At 40.7% G+C, this 22,546-nt stretch overlaps 1 long non-coding RNA gene across 1 annotated transcript in view; it reads left to right on the forward strand.

The window, feature by feature from the left end:
* Positions 1–4,799: 4,799 nt before the first annotated feature.
* Positions 4,800–22,546, forward strand: part of LOC140195153 (uncharacterized) — a 41,201-nt gene continuing 23,454 nt past the window's right edge. Inside the window, exon 1 of the long non-coding RNA XR_011885376.1 lies at positions 4,800–4,936. This is a non-coding gene — a long non-coding RNA (uncharacterized lncRNA). The remainder of the gene's footprint in view (positions 4,937–22,546) is intronic.

The raw sequence follows: 22,546 nt of genomic DNA on the forward strand, positions 1-22,546 counted from the left end.
CTGGACGTTAAATTGAGACCGGTATGTAATTATAACTCTGTCATGGGTGGTCACAAGCCCCGCCGTGAAAGCAGGAGGGTTGGACTTGAGGCTAGCATACCCATCCCGTGAAAGACTGGCCCAGTACAGAGGACTGTGGTGAGCTGCTGCTGGCAGCCTATGCTCCAGTGGGGGTGATGGGCTTAAAAAGAAGAATGTAATTACAAACATGAGAAACTCTGCAGATGTTGGAAATTCAAAGAAACACTCACAAAATGCTGGAGGATCTCAGCAGGTCAGGCAGCAATGTAATTATATTTTACCAGGTATTGCAATGTTAGTTCAACTGCAGTGCACACAGGCAGTCAAGAAATGAAAGGCAAAGTACTGCATACACTGCAAAATTCAGCAGGAGTTAAATTTCAACCTCAGAGTAGCTAGCAAAGAAAACCCTATTATAATCCCATCCAATTTACTCTTACATTGCTGGAGAATTAACCAGGCTTATATCCAGCAGTTGACCCAACACCGCCGATTTTGCCAAAGTGGTTTGTCTTCCACAACTCATCAGTCACTGTCTATCATTTGGAAGAAAAGAAAAGGAAATGTTAACATTGCAGAGTGCCTGGATTTGGAGGAGAGAGGATAAATTTGGTAAAATGACTATGTGCCTGAGCTGTATTCTGGTTTGTGTATGTCATTCTCTCTTCCTGCTTCTCCCATTGCATGAAGCATTGCAATTATATCTCTAAAAATGTACTGATTTCTTTTATATGTATTTTAAACTAATCTTCAAATCTATAATGAATGTACCAGCTTCACAGGCTTCTGAAAACCTAATACTAAGGGTAAAGCAAGATGACTGATGGTTCATTAAATTATAAGCAAACAGAAATATTTTCCTAATATTTGGAGTTGAATTCTTATATTCACTGCTAAAGGGGTTATTTGATGTACCTCTAGCAAGAGCCAATTTTATTGATGTTGGAGATATTGCGGATTATAAGCAATATACCCGATTCATAAAACATAGAATTGGGACATGTCTTTCTCTAGGGTTATCAATTCAATATTTTCTCTTACTATGCATTAATAGCACACATTTCCTCCTTTAACAACACAACCATAAAGTGCTTGAGTGACTGTTGCACTTTACCCAGTCACAGAATGCCCATTGAATCCCCATAAACACAGTATAGTGGCTGCATCAAGCTTCACTTCATCCTTCAGTATGCACTCCTACACCTTGGAAAGTGCAAACTGCAACACGGAGTTGCTATTTTGTATGTATTATTAGCACTACTGAACAAGGACAAATTTTGACACTGGCACACCAGCCCTATGCCCTTCCTGTCTATGAGAATCTCTTGCTAGTTTCATCAGGACAGAAAATCAATATAAGCATTATCATGCTTGCTATATCATTGAGTGCTGGGAAAACTCATTAAAGTAACAAAGTGTTTTCTGTTGCTTTCAAAGTTAAACCACTTATACTTCCTAATAATCCATGGCTCTTGGACTAAACTTTAAAGTAAATGCTTTCAAACAATTGATATGCAGTACTTATGAAAATAAGAACTTTGCTCACCGATGTGGGGCACAAAAGGGGCACCATCCAAAAACAAAAACAGCCAGAAGTGCCTAGAAGCCAGCTAGGTCAGACCGCCAGTCAGCAGGAATATCAAAGATTTCTAAAACCCCAATGTTTTTGAAGGCATTTATAACTTGGAGAACAAAAACATTAAAATACTTTCGATTTTATTAAAACTATTTAGATTTTACAAGAGCTTCGAACTAAGGCAATTAAAATCTTTTGAATTATCTCAAGTGGTTTTTCAGACAGACATAAATTAATACTTATCTTATTCTAGTTACAAGGATCATACAAGTAAAGGTACAATATTTTTTAGAAGCTCGTTGTGTCATTGCCAAACAGGGAATCCTGGACCATTGTGTCAGGGACCTGGTCTGAACTCAGTGTCTAGGACCTCAGTCATATAAATTTTATGTGCAAAAAGGGACTGTCCTGTATTGAGTTTGGAGAGGACAACTAATTTTTTAGTTAACCATGGGGAGACTCATACCTTATGGGACTGTTGGCAACACAATCACGAGCAACAAATACAATATTAGGTTGAGAGAAGTACAAGTACATCATTTCTCCTTCTGGAAGGAATGTTTGAAATGTGGGACTGAGTCTTCCATCAGTCAGTGTCAACCATGGATGTTGTGCCCATCCGTGGCATTGTTGGTGAAGTGCTAATGATACACAAGTCAGTATGTAAGTCAAGCTGTGTGTCTAACAGAGCATTTCTCTCATTCTGAATTTTTAGAGCACTAGTTGTACAGCTGCCTCTATAGATAATGATACTTTTTCCTGGAATCGTTCCATTTGATCACTTTACGGGTGATTTCAACCTTTTTTATGAATCTTTTTTATGGACTAGGTCTTGGGTGGCAGATGTACAATTTAGCATGATTATAATGTAAATGAATGGGATCAACACTGAAATGCAAAAAGGAACATTTAAGTAAAAGGAACGATTAAATACCAGTCCTCGAGAGCCAGATGGAGACATTTGGAAACAATTGATGGTATTGGAATGTTCAGCATCACATAGGTCGCAATGCTGGTCTGATGGATGAAAGGTAATCCTTTCAATGTTTGCTGTGCTGCAAACGTTATTTATACAGTTGTATATTTAACGAGCCTTCAGAGAAAAGCAGGTGTCTGCAATGCATCCAGCAGCGTGGCCAGCTGCTTGGGTCATTCAAATTGAGTGACCTCCACTCAAGCTGCTCATTCCAATTGGTTCATTCCAGAGGTCTATAGTTAGCACTAATCTGGCCAGAGTATCAGGGTCTCCAGCCCTTGAATATATCTAATACACAGTTCTTTTGATTGATTATAAAGGATGCTCTAAATATGCTATGATGTTACTTCATAAGATGACGGCGCATATGGTTGCATCGGCCTCTCCAGGTCCAAAGGTGTAATTGTTCGTCCTTTACATTTTTTTACAATCATAGGACACTGTGGGATATCAAGAACATCAATTGCAGCAGGTCTACCCCATCCACGAGCTGCTCGATAGTGGAGGAGATAGACTTACTGTGGACCATGTAGCTGCCTGCTTCAGAATGGCGTCAGAGTCAGTGCGCGGTCTAACAGATGGTACGAGTGATTATCGTAGACGTTCTTCCTGTGATTGCAACACTCTGTAGGACATTGCTGATGTAGAACACTGCAAATCTGGTTCACTGCTGAGACCAGTTGCAGGGATCTGCATGGCCTTGGTTGTAGCGTGGACTGAGCCCTCATGCCACAGAGCTACCTGTTGCAGCTGCCCAGGGGAGGAGATGCTAGAGGTGGTGTGGAATGGCAGGCAGATATCCTGGGTTGGAGCCTGGTTCCTCCCATCAGTGCTACTCTCCAGTGTCCGCTCACTGGAAGACAAGCCGGATTGTGTTCCTCTGCGGTTGCACTAAAGCGTGATGTTTGGATTGCTGCAGACTTGTTCTTGCCAGCAACATCCTATGCACCATCAATCTACAGGATATGACTCTCAGCAATTTGGACTCTATTATTATTTTTCTGTGTGACTGTATGTTTACCGCTATCGTAATTATATGTGCAAAATGTGCCTTGTGCTGTGTATGACTGTTGGTACCATTTTGCATGTTGGCCATGGAGAAACACTTGTTTGGCTGGATTCAGGGGCTTGAACTTCAACATGAGTTCAAGGTCAACATTTAGAATTCCTTCCGTCTTCCAGCACTGTTAAGGTGATGAAACTTTGCTAACTTTTGGCTGAAGCATAATTATGCCTCTTATGCTCCATTATGAATCATACACTTCCGTGTTTCAAAAGCAGCAGTCCATCATTTCATATGCATTTGATATGTGTCTATTTAATTCTTTGAAAATAGTGCTTACTTCAGAAGCACATTACATATTATAAATATGCAGAAAAGCAATACATCAAATATCTCAAAGTTCTGAGTTTAATTAAGAACTAAAATCAAAAATGCAATAAAGTGACAATAGTTTGAAGCCTGTGTCTGTTTGAAATTTTATTTGTATTTTTTTTGCCAATCATTATTTTCAAAGTCAGAATGCCAACCTGGTGGAAACTATTGGCAATAAAATTGCTGATCTCCTTAACCTTTAAACTGAACTGATTAATTATTCAGAGCCTTGTGCCTGTTGCATAATAAATTAGCCATAAAATTGCTTTGCAACCAGTGTACCGTCAAGTCTGATTGGTATAACTGTTAAATGCAGCATGATGGTTACTTGGGAGTGAATACAAAGTAGTCATCTAACTGAAGGGTTCAGAGGATTTTACAACCTCTGAAATTCAAAAGGTTTACGACCATCATGATTTAAGGGATCAGATTGAAAGTTTAAACCATTCTCTTCTTGCAATTTGAGGTGTATTTTCCCTGTGATCACTTGGGTTTCCTCCAGGTACTGTGTTTTTCTCCCATTTCCCAAAGACATGCTGATTGGCGTTTTGTTTTGTAAATTCAAAACACTGAACTAATTCAAAAAAAGACACGGGAGTCAATAATGCAGTTCGAACTTCGGGTTTGCTTGAAGTGAGGCGCACACTTATCACATGGTAGCATGATGACGTGCGCAATCCATATATTTATGCATATAACCCATAATGAATTTTTTAAACGGACAAGGAGGCTTAGCCAACCAATACATTAGCAAGATTACTCAAATATTACTGAAACATTAAATACACAACAGTTGGTAGGCTAAATTGGCTGTTGTAAATTCACCACTGCCATAAGTGCGTGGAAAAAATAATTGGGAAGAGCTGATGGCATGTTCAAGGGGGTTGGTCACTGGGAAGTGGAGTAATGGGATTACTCAGAGCTGGCATAGTTTCGAATTCCCATTCATTTGTATGGGCGCTCCAAACAGGAGGTTAGGAACCGAAAAGTAAGTTCAGTTATTTATCTTTTCATCCATTTTACTTCAGTTAAATGTTTTTGATTTCATTGATGCTTTAATGTATTTTCATGACTCTACCTCCTTAAGGATGATTGACATGTTGTATGCTGGGGCAGCAGGCTGAGGGTAGCAGACACCAAAAGAATCAACAAACTCATTCGTAAGGCCAGTGATGTTGTGGGGATGGAACTGGACTCTTTGACGGTGGTGTCTGAAAAGAGGATGCTGTCCAAGTTGCATGCCATCATGGACAATGTTTCCCATCCACTACATAATGTTCTGGTTGGGCACAGGAGTACATTCAGCCAGAGACTCATTCCACCGAGATGCAACACAGAGTGTCATAGGAAGTCATTTCTGCCTGTGGCCATCAAACTTTACAACTCCTCCCTTGAAGGGTCAGACATCCTGAGCCAATAGGCTGGTCCTGGACTTATTTCCTGGCATAATTTACATATTACTATTTAATTATTTATGGTTTTATTACTATTTATTATTTATGGTGCAACTGTAACGAAAACCAATTTCCCCCGGGATCAATAAAGTATGGCTACTACTACTACTACTACTATGACATCTTTAATTACTTAAATATGTATCAATAGTTCTCTGTGTCTCTACGTATCAGAGAAATTTAGGGAGTTTTATAAAGCCTCAGCCTTTGATAGGCGGTGAGTTCCACCCCCAGCATTGTTCCCGTTTAAAATCCAAGGGCATAGACTGAGCAGTGTACCATCTGAGACCTGCTCTCTGTTGAGGCCTCACCTGCCCGTGTCTGATTCCAGGATCCACATATGCTCCCAAGGTTAATGGGGAGACTGTGGGATAAGGGGTTTGGAACCAACCTTGACAGCAAGCCAAATTCAACATGGTTTAGCTCATCCAGCCTATGGGCTTATCACTGGGGAATACAGCCAGATTTAGAAGGATAAGCACAAGTGATGCCTTAAAAAAAATCAGCCTCACGGGTTTTGGATTAGAATGCACCCATTATAAGATCTACTTTATTCATTTTCAAATCTATTGAAAACTGTCAGCTCTGGCTCTGGCTAATGATACAATGGGAGCCCGGGGTGTGTGACGATAACTGCACTAGGAAATTAATGACTGTGATTATTGTCACTGAAAGTGTAACGAGGAATAATCCATTGCTTTGGTTAAGAACTCATTTTATAAAGCAATTACGGGAAACTAACATTAAAATGACGGTCGGGTTTGAGGTTCCATTTTTAGTTCACACAATAATAGTGTGCACTGATTGTGAAGAATAATCAGTTGATGGACTGTGCAGGTATAAAACACCCAAAATCTCCTGGGTCACCATTCCAGTGACTGCATATGGAAAAATAACCTTTTCCATCTTATTCAGAACCCTGCTTTGCAAACTTGTTGACCTACTTAGTTGTTACAGAAAAATATTAGAGCTGATTGTTTTGGGTTATTAAATCTTCTTTCACGGCTTATTAAAACTTTGGAATTAGTTTTGAAGAATGCATCTTTTTTTTGAGCCTGTCACCTCATTTCTGCAACAAAGAGCCTTGTGTAATGGATGAAATGAGTTAATGATTCCCACTGCAGTCTGTTTTATTACCTTGTTTATTAAGACTCACCTAATTTCTATAATGTTCATTATACCGTTGTCAGAGTTACAGCCCTTTATCTCCACATATACTTGTAGCTGATTTTCAACAATACAATATCGTAATCAACTCTGAATAAAATAAGGATCACCACAGATTAAATACTGGAAGGTTCTTCCGATCGATGATGAAGCTATGAGAAAGTTAATTAATACACAGAATGCTGAAGGAATCAGCAAGTCAGGCAGCTTAAATGGAGGGGAATTTCATGCTGAGACCCATTTTCAGATCAGGACTAGAAAGGAAGGAAGTAGAAACCAGATTAAGCAAAAGAACTGAACATCAATTTCTCTAACTTCCAGTAATCTCTCCTATTCCCTCTTCTTCCTTTTTCCATTCCCCATTATGGCTTTCCTCTCACCTATTTCCTTTCCTTCCCTGCCCATTATCTCCCTCTACTTCCCTTCTTCCATGGTCCCCTGTCCTCTCCTACCAGATTCCTTCTTCTTCTGCTCTTTACCACTTTCCACCTATAACCTCGCAGCTTCTTACTTTATTCCCCCATCTATCACTGACCCACCCAGCTCCCCCTCACCTGGTTTTACCTATCACCTGCCAGCTAGATTCTTTCCCCTCCCTCACATTATTCTGGCCTTTCCAGTCTTCATTAGGCTCATGGCCTGAAACTTTCAGTGCTTATCTCCCTTCAGTAATGCTGCTTGATCTGCTGAGTTTCAAATTATGATGTGTTAAAATGAGGTAGTCAGTAGTTACTGCAAAATTGAGCCAAACTGCAACAAACCCTGTTGATGTAACTGCTTAGCACTTCGATATCCAATTGAACAACTTTCTCCTGATGGTTAAACATTAGTACAATGGCTGGTCTTAGTTTAAGATTCTTCAAACAATTATTTTCCTTTTTAGTTTACAGTAGCAGTATTTTTATTTAATATAATTAATTATATTTTATTGCAGTAGCTTTATACAAATGAATAAGATTTTGAGATAAAATTGAAATAATATTTTAATTATTCCTTTTGCAATGCACTTTCTCAGCAAAATCATGAACAATGTTTTCTCTCCTTTTATTACCAACAAGTATTAAGCTGTTTAAAATAACATGCAGCCACACTTTTAAGGCATTCATTTCAGTGATAGAGATTAATTGCACAGAAGTGTCAAAATATTCCATATACTCTTGGGGTAAGACAAAATTACCATTACAATATTCTTTAATGCATTTGACTATTTTGTATTATTTTTTAGGAGATACCTAATGAGCAGAATCAAATTTACTTTAATGTATAAATAGACAGATCATGGGAATGATTTTAACACCTCAGGCTTCTACTATGTCAAGTTCGATAACCCCAGTGGAGGCAGGAATTTTAAACTGGAGTGTCCAGCCCACTCAAACCTCTGACTCAATTGTTGACTGAGCTTCTTTATGATCTGAAGACCATCCAGCCTCTGTCTCTGCTTCCGATACTAAGGATTCTACTCAATGATCATATCTGGATCCTCTCTACCACGTCTGACCACACACCTTCCACCCAGATCTGATGGGCCACCACTCTTGGCCTGGGATTTGATGTGCACCTGTGTATTGATTGCAAGCCTTCCTCATGTTGTGATGGTACAGGACCCACAATCCATTGTCCATAGCGTTTTTCTCCTTGATGTGGTAAGCTGTATTCCTGAATCTTAAACCCCTTTATCCATTGGGCTCTATCCCACAGCCTGACCAGTCTGCCTACCTTGAATTTTTTCTTCCTTCTGTTTGTTTATTTGGCTGCTCACTGACAAATGGAATAAGAATGATGAGCTGTTTTGTCCGTAGGACTTCTGTGCCTTCACAATGCCCAGATTTTTCCCTTGTACCTTCCACACCACCCCATAAAGTGCAGGGATATGATATACTGTATATAGTTTCAGAATTATCAGTGTGTTTAAACTAAATAACACCAGCAATTTACAGGAGGTAAATTCCAAGTAAGTCATAAACTTTTCAAAGTGGCAATTAAATGATTCCTGAACACTAAGGAATATCTACAAGTATATAGATAATAAGTAATGAAATAGAAGGTATTGGAATAATGGTTACTTTTGGAATTACATCATCTAGCATCTTCTCTAGAAAATCATTGACAGGCACCGAATACCATGAAGAAAAACAGATGAATGACTTGGTTTTTTCAAACGTATTATTACCGAAGGCATGTCCCATTTTTAAAAGACATTTCTCAGCAAAATATCAGTAAGTTAATCAGCTGCAAAAATGGTGAATTGTGGCATTTCCTTGGTTTAAGGTCAGCACTTTCTGATCTTCTATAAATATTCGCTCACATGATCCCTGTTAATAGATCTCCTCATGCAGAAACATTTTTTGGCAGGCAGTCTGAATTCACTGAAAGACTGATGGTTTTCCTGGTGCCTGAAGCAAAGTGCTGATCATACTCCTTGTGCAACACATCAGAATTAATATCTAACAAAATGTGCTGGCTGAGCAGGAACATAATGTTTTGCACCAGTCACAATGTGGACTTGTTAAACTCCATATGCTCCAGAACAGTGGTGAAGTGCCACTTAGTATAGACTTATCTTTGTATAATGAGGGGTAGTCAGCTGCTGTTTTTTTCCCCTAAGCAGCTCCATAAGGCTTAGGTATAACAAGCATTATGCCTGCAGCCTTAGATATTTTGTTTGTACCTTGCTGCAAAGTCACACCCAGAGCCAGCAGAATCAAACCCTCCACACAAAAAATAGTATGAAATGGTCCAAAGTGTGTACACTTTACAGTCAAACACCACATAAACACAGGGCAGCAGTTCACCCAGTTTTGTTGTGATTTTGATAGTGCTGCACACCTGCCTGACCTGGGAGTCAGCTCTTAATGCCCAGCTCCCCTGGGCAGCCAGACAACAGCAACACAAGACCTGGCGTTCTCATCACTGGGGGGAAAAATGCCAGGTCAAAAGTTCTGTGTGCTGGTGAGGAGTGCAGAATCACACCGGCACCATTATAGGAAGGCAAGTGCAAGTGCCGAGTGCTTGATTGCAAACCTCTCTAGACGTACAGTGGAGAACATTCTGCATCACAGCCCGGTGTGGAGCCTCTAATGCACAGGATTACATGGTGCTGCCGAGGCTTCTGGACTCTGCCAGCTTCATCATAGGCACAGCCCTCCACACCACTGAGGACATCTTCAAAGTGGAGTGCCTCAAGGAGGCAACTTCCTCACAAAGAACCCTCGCCATCCAGGACATGCCCTCTTCTTGTTACTACCATCAGGGAGGAGGTACATGACACACACTCAATGATTGAGGAACAACTTCTTCCCCTCCACCATCAGATTCCTGAATCCCTGAAAACTACCCTGGTGGTTCTTGACACCTTATTTATTTTGTAATTTGTAATGTCTTTTGTGTCTGTACTGGGCTGTCGCATCAATTTTGCGTTATTAAGTCAATGCTGATAAACCTGATTCTGATTCTAATTCTATGTAGCACATCTTTTGTATGCCAAAAATTGCAATTTCTCAGCTAATATGTCTAAGATTGTAGGCGTAATGTTTGTTTAGTCACAGAGGAACTTTTAGAAAAGAAATACCAGTAGCTATCCCACCCCATCTGAGAGTAAAGTCTGTGTTAAATAACTGCTCACTATTGTTCCAGGTTATATGGAGCAGAACAGTCTACATTGCAACCAGTGCAAAATATTATATCCCTGCTCCCATGCTGTTAGGATAATTCTAGATAATTTTGATGTGCGGGCTAAACAGGAGTATGAAAAAGGATCATTGCCTTGAAACATTAACCCTGTATTTCTCTCCACGGACACTCCTCTACCTGTTCAGTATCCCTGTAATTTCTGGTTTTATATCAGCCATTGGAAGACCCTATCAGGAGGTGTCTCCAGACACCTCCTACATGTGGGAGGACCCCCAGTAAATCAAACAAGGCATAGACAAACCACATCTTCTAAAGGAATATCAGGATTTGCTACCCACCACGGAAGAAGGGCTGTAGAGAGCCAATTAGTTAGTGATTCCTTCATGCACGTGTTAGGAGTAGTCTGGCTGTTCCTGCAAAGGTGGAATATTATGGGCTCTTGCAGCTGGTTGTTGGTGAACCTGAACAATGAGCTATCCTTGGGAGGAACTCAGCGTGTCGAGCAGTACCTATAGAAGGAATCTTTCAGATCAGAACTGAGAGCAGAGAGGAGAGTCAGTATAAAATGGTGAGGGGGAGTGGTGAGAGAGGGGCCTGAGGTCATTGTTAGACTGGGCAGGATGAAGGATAATGGGCAGATCCTCCATTTTCCCTTTGTCCACTGGTTACTTACTAGTCTCTGTCTGTCTGTATCTCTTTCTCTCTTTATTATTGGATATCTCCCCTTTCCAAATCAGAATTACATTTAATATCACTGGTATATGTAAATATAGAAAAAAAAATACATTAAATATATGTGAGTGTGTGAATGTGTGTGTGTGTGTATATATATATAGTGGCATGCAAAAGTTTGGGCACCCCGGTCAGAATTTCAGTTACTGTGAATAGCTAAGCGAGTAAAAGATGACCTGATTTTCAAAAGGCGTAAAGTTAAAGACAACACATTTCTTTAATATTTTAAGCAAGATTACTTTTTTTATTTCCATCTTTTACTGTTTCAAAATAACAAAAAAAGGAAAAGGGCCCAAAGCAAAAGTTTGGGCACCCTGTGAGGTCAGTACTTAGTAAGACCCCCTTTAGCAAGTATCACAGCTTGTAAACACTTTCTGTAGCCAGCTAAGAGTCTTTCAATTCTTGTTTGGGGGATTTTCGCCCATTCTTCCTTGCAAAAGTCTTCTAGTTCTGTGAGATTCTTGGGCCGTTTTGCATGCACTGCACTTTCGAGGACTATCCACAGATTTTCAATGATCAGGGGACTATGAGGGCCATGGCAAAACCTTCAGCTTGCGCCTCTTGAGGTAGTCCATTGTGGATTTTGGATGTGTTTAGGATCATTATCCTGTTGTAGAAGCCATCCTCTTTTCATCTTCAGCTTTTTTACAGGCGGTGTGATGTTTGCTTTCAGAATTTGCTGGAACTTAATTGAATTCATTCTTCCCTCACCAGTAAATGTTCCCCGTGCCACTGGCTGCAACACAAGCCCAAAGCATGATCGATCCACCCCCGAGCTTAACAGTTGAAGATGTGTTCTTTTCATGAAATTCTGCACCCCTTTTTCTCCAAACATACCTTTGCTCATTGCGACCAAAAAGTTCTATTTTAACTTCATCAATCCACAGGACTTGTTTCCAAAGTGCATCAGGCATGTTTAGATGTTCCTTTGCAAACTTATGATGCTGAATTTTGTGGTGAGGACGCAGGAAAGGTTTTCTTCTGATGACTGTTCCATGAAGGTCATATTTGTGCAGGTGTTGCTGCACTGTGGAACAATGCACCACGACTCCAGAGTCTGATATATCTTCCTGAAGGTCTTTTGAAGTCAAGTGGAGGTTTTGATTTGCTTTTCTAGCAATCCTATGAGCAGTTCTCTCGGAAAGTTTTCTTGGTCTTCCAGACCTCAACTTGACCTCCACTGTTCCTATTAACTGTCATTTCTTAATTACATTACGAACTGAGGATATGGCTACCTGAAGACACTTTGCTATCTTCTTATAGCCTTCTCCTGCTTTGTTGGCATCATTTATTTTAATTTTCAGTGCTAGGCAGCTGCTTAGAGTAGCCTATGGCTGCTAATTGTTGGGACAAGGTTTGAGGAGTCAGGGTATTTCTAAAGCTCTGAAATTTGCATCACCTGGCCTTTCCTAACAATGACTGTGAACAAGCCATAGCCCTAACAAGCTAATTAAGGTCTGAGATCTTGGTAGAAGTTATCTGAGAGTTCAAATCTCTTGGGGTGCCCAAACTTTATGCATGGTGCTCCTTTCCTTTTTTTGCACTCTAAAATTGTACAAAACAAAAATAATACACGAATCTTGCTTAAAATGTTGAAAAGAATGTTTCGTCTTTAACTTTATGACTTTTGGAGATCAGTTCATTTTCTACTCACTTAACTATTCACAGTAACAGAAATTTTGACCAGGGGTGCCCAAGCTTTTGCATGCCATTGTATATATATGTATATATTAAATAGTTAAATTTAAAAACAGTAGTGCAAAAATAGAAATAAAAAAGTAGTGAGGTAGTGTTCATGGGTTCATTGTCCATTTAGAAATCGGATGGCAGAGGGGAAGAAGCTGTTCCTGAATCGCTGAGTATGTGTTTTTAGAATTCTGTACCTCTTTCCTGACAGTAACAATGAGGGCACGTCCTGTGTGATGGGGGTCCTTTATAATGGGTGCTGCCTTTCTGAGGCACCACTCCTCGAAGATGTCTTGGATACTACTGTGACAAGAATACACATAAATTAAGATGTTTGCTGGCCTGGGCTAGCATCAGTGGCATCAACAGTTGGTCTGCCACCTGTCCTCAGGGGAAGGAGAGATAAGGAACAATGAAGCAGCATTTGGAGGTGTTAATGAAGGAGCCATCAGTCTGGGTATTGTCAAGAGCGGCTCCCCCTTTGAACCCTGAACTGTTTGAAGTGATGGACAGGCGATACCCCAGCAGAGGGATAAAAAGGGACAGGTTCGCTAAGGCAACACACACACGACACCTGAGGTAACGAGACCCTGGAAGCGGTGCGCCTCTCACAAGTCGGTGGGAAGTACCGGGCCATAAACGCACAGGGTGGAAAAGTACGATCAGCGGGAACCCGGTGTGTGTCCACCCTCGCTTGGGTGCCGGGTTCACTGCAGAGGATCGACCACATCTGGAGGAGGGGTCACAGTCGGTGACCTCAGGTGACATCACAAAGGACTCGCCCGAAAGCTGCTTGTGAGCAATATCACAGGTCTGTGAGTGGAAGCTGTTCTGAATGATCAGTCGTTCTCATTCTCTCTCTCCCTCCCCCCACGTTGTCCATCGCCATGGCAACAATTACTGCGAACTGAACTAAATTGGACTGAACTTTGTGTCACTTTGAAATTGGTCATTTACCCCTAGACAACGATAGAGCTTGATCGATGCTGTTATCTTAATTCCGTGCACATGTGTGTTTATCATTGCTGAACTGTTGCATTTATTATCCTTTCGATTACTGTATTGCTTGTTTCTTTAATAAAACTTTCTTAGTTCTAGTAATCCAGACTTCAACTGAGTGATCCATTTCTGCTGGTTTGGCAACCCAGTTACGGGGTATGTAACACTACGCAAGCTAGTACCCAAGATGGAGCTGACTAATTTTACTACTTTCTGCAGCTTCTTTCAATCCTGTGCAGTAGCCCACAGCCCCCCTCCATACCAGACAGTGATGCAGCCTGTCAGAATGCTCTCCATGGTACATCTATAGAAGTGTTCATGTGTTTTAGTTGGCAAACTAAATCTCCTCAAACTCCTAATGAAATATAGCTGCTACCTTGCCTTCTTTATAGTGTTAAGCTCTAAATATAGGTTTTCCACTCAAAGCATTGGCAATTCATTCACCCCACCACCCCCACCCTCCACCACAGTTGCTGCTCAACCTACTGAGTTTCTCCAATAGTTTGATTGTTGCTCCAGATTTCAGTATCTGCAGTCTCTTATGTTGGTCTTAAAGATAATTAAGGAAGAAAGAGTCTCATTATCTGGACTAGGGACTGTATTGTCCTTTATGGCTGGTGCAGTAAATAAAAAGACAAAATGAGAGCAGCTAAATTGTGGTCTGCTATCATTTCACAAGTATCTAGATGAGAACTTGCATTAGAAGGCCATGGACCAAGTCTGAGTAAGTAGGATTACTATTGATGCATATTTGATGTTGGCTTATTTTGCATGCTAAGAGACGTACTAGGGGAATGCAAGAATAACAAAAGGGGCTCGATAGGTTGCTGTCAGGAGTATCTTGAATGAGGGGACGTGTGTTTAAAGTTAAGACACTGGTCAATTAAAACCGATGTACATACAAAAAATTTATTCTCACAGAGAATATTGAGGATGGTAAATATCTGGGATCTTCTACCCTTGGGGTTCATAGTCATAGTCATAGTCATAGTCATAGTCATACTTTATTGATCCCAGGGGGAAATTGGTTTTCGTTACAGTTGCACCATAAATAATAAATAGTAATAGAACCATAAATAGTTAAATAGTAATATGTAAATTATGCCAGTAAATTATGAAATAAGTCCAGGACCAGCCTATTGCCTCAGGGTGTCTGTCCCTCCAAGGGAGGAGTTGTAAAGTTTGATGGCCACAGACAGGAATGACTTCCTATGACGCTCTGTGTTGCATCTCGGTGGAATGAGTCTCTGGCTGAATGTACTCCTGTGCCCACCAGTCCATTATGTAGTGGATGGGAGACGTTGTCCAAGATGGCATGCAACTTGAGATGGTTAGCTAATTAGAAGTGTTTAAAGTGGAGACAGAATTTTTTTGAATGATTGGGGTAACAGGACTATGGAGAATTAACACAACAAATGATTTGAGGTCTAGGATAGATCAGCCATGTTCGTACTGAAAGACAGGCTTGAGGGACCAATTGGCCTACTAATACTCCCTTTTTCTTGTGTATGACTCTGACTCTATGGAAAGATCCTGTGATAAAGAAGTTGAGGGTTATCATCACTTTGACCTCCCCGGAGAGAGCAGGCCGGTTGCCAAAGATTGGCTGAAGGTCTTCCTGTGAAATGTCATATACTGCATTTATGATAGCCTTACAAAACCTAAGCTGCAAACACATTTCCCATCAGTTATGTCCATGAAGGATGTGCTGTCTTTGAAAGGTTTGTAGAAGTCCCTGATGCACCATTTAAGTCCAGTCATTAGCATATTGAAGCTTCTCACAATAGATTGCTGCCAGTGCTGTCACCACTGATATGCCAACTGAATAAGGTATTGTTGCTAGTTTAAGTACGCTGCTATGGATCTAGGAAGTAACTGAGCAAGCTGCAGTAAGTTTGTCATGGTCCGGTCCATGAGATCCGCATCCCGGTTCACAGTCCAGACCATCGATCCGTATTCTGGGTTTTCTCTGTTTTCCCTGGTTCCATTAGTCTCCTTAATCGAGGCACCTGATTCCAGTTTTGGGCTGGCTACATAAATAGCTTCAGGATTCAGCTTCTTTTGACTGGACTGTTCCCTTCCCCTCCCCACCTGAATCCCTGACAATTTCCTCGGCGGTTACTTCGGCAGTCACCTTGGCAAGTATCCTTGGCAGTCATCCTGGAAAGTATCCTCGGCAGTCATCCGGGCCCTGCATCCAAGGAAGGGTCCCGGCCCTGCGTCCTAGAAGGGTCCCAGCTCTGTGTCCTGAAAAGGTTCCGGCCCTGCGTCCTAGAAGGGTCCTGGCCCTGCGCTCCAAGGAGGGTCTCGGCTCCGTACCGAAAAGCCTAATCAAGCTGAGTCCAAGAACCAAGCCAAATCTAGTCCAAGAACCATGTCCTGTGCTGGAGTTCCTTGTCCTGTACTGGAGTACCTCGCCCAGCCCAGGAGTACGTGGCCCAGCCCGGTGCTGGAGATTTTTCGTCCTGTGCTGGAGATTCCCCGTCATGTGCTGGAGTTCTCTCATCCTGTCCAGGGGTCTCTCATCCTGTCCAAGCCATGTCCAAGAATCTCGTCTAGTTCAAGCCACATCCAAGAACCTCATCTTGTCCAAACCATGTCTAAGTACCTCGTCTTGTCTAAGCCTAGTCCAAGAACCTCATCTTGTCCAAGTCAAGGCTTTGTGTTCTCGTCCTGTCCATGTGCTTCGTCCTGTGCAGGAGTTCCACATCCAGTCCTGTAGCCACGTCTTGTCCTCCCCTAGATCCGGGGTCCAAGCCCAAGCCAAGACCCAGGTTCCAGTCTCTGGCTCGGAGTCCTAGCCCAGGCTCCTAGTTCCAAGTTCCTTGTCCTGGTTCTGTTTTCCTAGTCTTAGTCCTAGCCCAGGCCTGGTGTCCTTGTCTCGTCCAGGTCCTGTGTCCATGTCCAGCGTCGTTTCCTCCTGACTCCCCATGCTTTCTTGATAACCTTGTCCTGTTCCTAGAACATCAGTGTCTGTGTCTTGCATTTGGGTCCGGTCTCAATGCTCCCTTATGTCAAAGTTCTGAAACAGTGAGGCTCAACTGGCAGAAATGTCTCCCATCAAATAAACACAAATGCACAGTACAATACATTCCTAGGTGTACTGTGGCTGTTCAACAAAGGGCAAAGTTTGCCACCTGAAGCTCTAATCTGTGGCAACAAGAAAGGAGACATGGTGCATGACTAGTGAAATCATTGGGTGTATGTCTGGAATGAACTGAGCACAGGAGTGCCGGTTGATTATCCCAGTGGTGTGAATTCAACTAGAAATTACCACTAGCACAATCTAATAGTATGAGCACATTTTTATCTGCACTTATTCCAATTAACTGATTAATTTTCAGGCAATTACACTTGATTTTGTAAACTCAGTAAAATCTCATTATTGTTAATGAAATAAATCAAAATTACTGCAGCATTATGAGTTTATAACAACAATAAGAGTTACTTGTTATGTAACTTCCAAAATAATCCGAAGACAAACATGGGAACTGGGAGATGCACGTCCACTGCGGTTTTACTTTTGTGAAGTGCAGACTTATGACGTGGTGGAGTAATGATGGATGCCATTTAGTTACTTTTGTATGTGACCCACAATTAATTATGTAACCAACAAAAATGCTCTGTCAAACAATATATTTACAATATTACTCAAATATTACTGAAATATTAAGTACACAACATTACTAATCAAACAAAGTAACATAAATATCACAAGGTGTGGGAAAGCCTGTGTTAATTTCTCAAATTTAATGTCACTATTTGTTTCACACTGCAGATGTTTTGTTCAATTTTAGACCTTATAAAACATTTTTAATATATAACTGAGAGCTGAAATGTCAGATTGTGAGGGAAAGGTACATTTCAATCATTCAGATTGAGAATTGATTGTATCTCGAATGTTGATAAAATAATGATTAACAAGTGATCCAAAGGAGTAGAGCCTTCAAATTTGAGTAATTTAACAGACAGCTGAATGCCTGAAGTGGATGCAGAGAGTTCAGAATACAAAGGCCCTTTCATTGAAAAACAGGGCTGGAATTTCCTCTGGCAGTTCTTGGACAGTGCCGGTGTGCTACAGTAAGGAAAGCAGTGCAGAGGAAGCAATTAATTCCCATCTGTACTTGACCTTTCCGGCAGGAATTTCACCTTGCCTTTTATTGTCTACCACAATTTACTACAGTAATAGGAAGAGGGCCATAATTCCGGGAAATGCCTTCTGCTCTGTTATAGCTGGCTCACAATATAACTGGAATGGTGATGGGCAACGTCTGTGAAGAAATCAGAATCAGGTTTATTATCACCGGCATGTGACGTGAAATTTGTTAACTTAGCAGCAGCAGTTCAATGCAATACATAATCTAGCAGAGAGAGAGAAAAAATAAAATAAAACAATAATAAACAAGTAAATCAATTATGTATATTGAATAGATTTTAAAAATGTGCAAAAACAGAAATACTGTGTATTAAAAAAAGTGAGGTATTGTCCAAAGCTTCAATGTCCATTTAGGAATCGGATGGCAGAGGGCAAGAAGCTGTTTCTGAATCACTGAGTGTGTGCCTTCAGGTTTCTGTATCTCCTACCTGATGGTGAGAAATGGGCATGCCATGGCTGCTGGTGGTTCTTAATAATGGAAGCTGCCTTTCTGAGACACCGCTTCCCGAAGATGTCCTGGGTACTTTGTAGGCTAGTGCCCAAGATGGAGCTGACTAGATTTACAACCCTCAGCAGCTTCTTTCGGTCCTGTGCGGTAGTCCCTCCATACCAGACAGTGATGCAGCCTGTCAGAATGCCCTCCACTGTACAACTACAGTACAGAAGTTTTTGAGTGTATTGTTGACATGCCAAATCTCTTCAATCTCCTAATAACATATAGCTGCTGTCTTGCCTTCTTTATAACTACTTCAATATATTGGGACCAGGTTAGACCCTCAGAGATCTTGACACCCAGGAACTTGAACCTTCTCACTCTCTCCACTTCAGATCCCTCTATGAGGATTGGTATGTGCTCCTTTGTCTTAACCTTCCTGAAGTCCACAATCAGCTCTTTCGTCTTACTGACATTGTGTGCCAGGATGTTGCTCTTATTCCGCTTGCTTCACTTTTTCATCCATCCTTACCCTGACTACAACTGAGTTATTGAAAATCGATTTCAATTAATTGAAGTAAAATTTTCAGGGATATTTTGAAAAGCAGTTCCTCCCGCTTCTTTGCAATATTGCAAATTGAAGTAAAAGTTTATCCAAAACTTTGTCCCTTCTAGTTCCATATGTGGAGGAAGACTCTACAGGGAGACCACACCATCCGGTTGATAGATTGTGTACCTGGTCAGTGGGGCCATGGCTGGTGGACACTGCTGCCCCAGGGGGAAAATCAGCCCATAGCATCTCCTGCTGAGAAGGACAGATGCAAATAAAAGTAGCTAGGCCAGGCAGTCCTCTCTTCTCTGCCCTGTCTTTCTGTTGTTTTCAGCCATTTACCCAATACACCAACAAGGATGCAGGCATTAAAAACAAGTTATGATCCCCAGGCAGTATGAACACTCAGATCAAAGCCTTTGTGTGTCAATGTAGACTCAGATCCACTGTTGCTCTACAAATTGATTAACATTGATGACCACTTTGTTGGCATTTGGTCTGACTGATCCTTTCTTGTTGTGTTATAACTTTTTATCACTGTTCAAGATTGAAAACTTGTGACCTTAATGAAAATCACAAACAATAGAAAATCTGCAGTTGCTGAAAATACAAGCAACACACACAAGATGCTGGAGGAACTCAGCAGGCCAGGCAGCATCTATGGAAAAGAGTACAGTCGAGGTTTTGGGCTGAAACCCTTCAGTCTGCCGGAGGGTTTCAACCTGAAACGTCGACTGTACTTTTTTCCATAGATGCTGCCTGGCCTGCTGAGTTCCTCCAGCATTTTGTGTGTGTTACCTTAATGTAAATATTGTCTATAGTCATAATGACATAGTGAACAAAATGTTCTGTATTGTAGAAATACACATTCAGTGGCCATTTTATTAGGTACCTCCTGTATCTAATTAAGTGGCCACTGGATGTATATGTATATAAAAAAACAAACTTTGCTGACAAAATTTTACATGCAAGGAGTGAACTTGGTCACAAAAATATTTGTTTAGTTACAATGCTCCTACTTAAAATTCTCAAATGTAAATGTTGTGTTTGTTTTTTATGGAAAATTATACTTAAAGTTTACATGTGATTTCAATACTTACTGTAAAATTAGTTACAATCTTCTTTGATATCCAGAATTTTAAGAAGGAATAATCCTCATCTTCAGATTGATAAGACTATCGTGCCAAGGATTAACGACAGTGAAAAGACAAATCAGCTTTCCGGTTTTCAACATGAGGAGGATGTGTTTGTGAAGCAATTAGATTGAGATTTTTTAAAACACTGGTTTGACATTGATCCACCAAATGACAAACTGTGTTATCTGCTTCATTGTATGAAGGAATGATTGTTTGTGAGAATTCATTGTGCTGTGCTTAAAAGAATAAGAGATGATCTCTTTGAAAAGATTTGGACATGGAATTGATTTTTTTTACTGCCTGGCATATCTAGGTCCAAGAATTGCCCTCTCAAAATGTGTTTAACAGTTCAGGCCAGAAATCAGAAGAATTTCTTCATTTAAGGGGCTGTAAATCTTTGGAATTTCCTACTCAAGAGGGATGTGCGTGTTCAGTCACTGAATACCTTCAAGACAGAATAATAAGAACTTTGAATGTTAAGAGAGTCAACTATGCAGTTGAATGCAAAGCAAAGGGCAGGATCTGGACACTTATTAAAGAACTAATCAATTGCTGCAAGTAGCAATTAGAATACATACTCAGAACAACCTGCTTAATAATATTTCATTTGATGTAGTTCCTATGACAATCAGACGTTGGAAAGAAATATTATTCTCCAACTATGGCCAGAAACAGTGTGAAGTTAGTAGAAGTAATGAATTTCATGGCGTATATAAGAGAAGTTTTTCTAGCTCACTAGATTGGGGAACCCATGAGAGAACAAGTTATTTTATAATTAAAATAGTGCATGAGAAAATATTAATTCATTAGTCTTATATATTGGTGGAGATGGGTTAGGGAAGAATGATGATCATATGATAAGATCTTTATATAAAAACTTAAAGTTCAAGCTGAAAAGAGTCTTAAATCTAAACAAAGCAAACTGTGAAGATATGAGATGTGGTTTCATAATGGTGGATTAGAAAACAATGCCAATATATATAATTGTTAATGAGTAATCAGTAGATTTAAATCATTAATACATAACTTGCAGCAAATAATAGCATAAAAATCCAACAGGAGAAGTAGTGAAGAATTAGCTAATGAGAGAAGTTACATTTGGTATTAGATCAAATGAATAGGCTTATGACACTAGCAAAAGCAGCAGTCAGACTGCAGAGGGACTGATTAATCTGCTTTTGCTTCTATTTTAAAATTCTTATTCAGCTGCAAGTACTTAATATTACCTGCTACAATGACTGCATTCTCTCCCAGAATGCCTGGAAAGCTGAACCACCACCTGTGTGCTCTTGCCCAGGCAGTGCTCCCTTCACAAACAACCTCCGCTCTCCAGCCCTCTCTACAACCCCACTTGTAGGTCTTTGATCTCCGGTGAAGGCTGTCCTTGCTCTGAACTCCATTTTGTTCCTTGTTCAATACCTAATCTAAAAAAAACAATCGCACTCATCCTAATATGTCTGTCGGTACTTCTGATGAGCAAAACTGAATTCTCATCAATACTCTGAACAAGTGCTTTCCTAGTAGTCGGTGAGAAGCCACCGAGAAACACAAAGGTTTGCAGTATTTATTTATTTATTCTTGTTCAGAGATGCAGTGTGGAGAAGGCCCTTCTGGATCACTGAGCTGCAATGCCAGCAACCCACCTGTTTAACATTGGCCTAATCATAGGAAAATTTACAATAACCAACTAACCTACTGACTGGTGCTTCTGTGGACTGTGGAAGGAAGCCAGAGTACCCAGGAGAAACCCAAATGCTCACGGGTAGAACGCACAGGCAGTGCTGGTATTGAACTCTGAACTCTGGGTCGCCCCAAGCTGTAAAAGGGTCATGCTAATTACCACTCTACCATGGCTCCCTTTTTGTTCAGCTTCAAATCATCATCATACTAATTTCTCTCAGGATCTCATATCCACAGTAAATGCAATTTTAATTTAATATGGTTGGCTATATCATAATAATGTCATAGAGTCATAGTACAGCACAATGGCCCATGCTGAAACCCTTTAAAGTGCCTACTCCCATCGATCTGAAGTGGGACCATAGCCCTCCATACCCCTACCATCCATGTACTTATCCCAACTTCACTTAAGCATTGAAATCGAGTTCGCGCACACCATTTGTGCTAGCAGCTCGTTCCACATCCTCACAACCCTCTGAGTGAACAAGTTTACCCTCATGTTCCCCTTAAATTTTTCATCTTTCATCCTTTACCAGTGACTTCTGGTTGGACTCCCATCCAAACTCAGCGGAAAAAGCTTGCATGCATTTAACCTATCCATACTCCTCATAATTCTGTATACCTCTATCAAATCTACTCTCAATCTCCTATGTTCTATGGAATAAAGTCCTAACCTATTCAATCTTTCCTTATAACTCAGGTCGACCAGACCTAGCAACAACTTTGTAAATTTTCTCTGTACTCTTTCAACCTTTCCAGCAGGTAGGTGACCAAAAATCTCACACAATACTCCAAATTAGGCCTTACCAAGATCTTATACAACTTCAACATAAAATCCCATCTCCTGTATCAGTACTTTGACTTATGAAGGCCAATATGCCAAAAGCTTTCTTTACAACCTTGTCACCTGTGACACCACTTACAACGAATTATGTACCTGTATTCCCAGAAACCTTTGTTCCACCCTACTTTTCA

This window comes from Mobula birostris, chromosome 3, assembly GCF_030028105.1.
Source record: "Mobula birostris isolate sMobBir1 chromosome 3, sMobBir1.hap1, whole genome shotgun sequence".
Lineage (NCBI taxonomy): Eukaryota > Metazoa > Chordata > Chondrichthyes > Myliobatiformes > Myliobatidae > Mobula > Mobula birostris.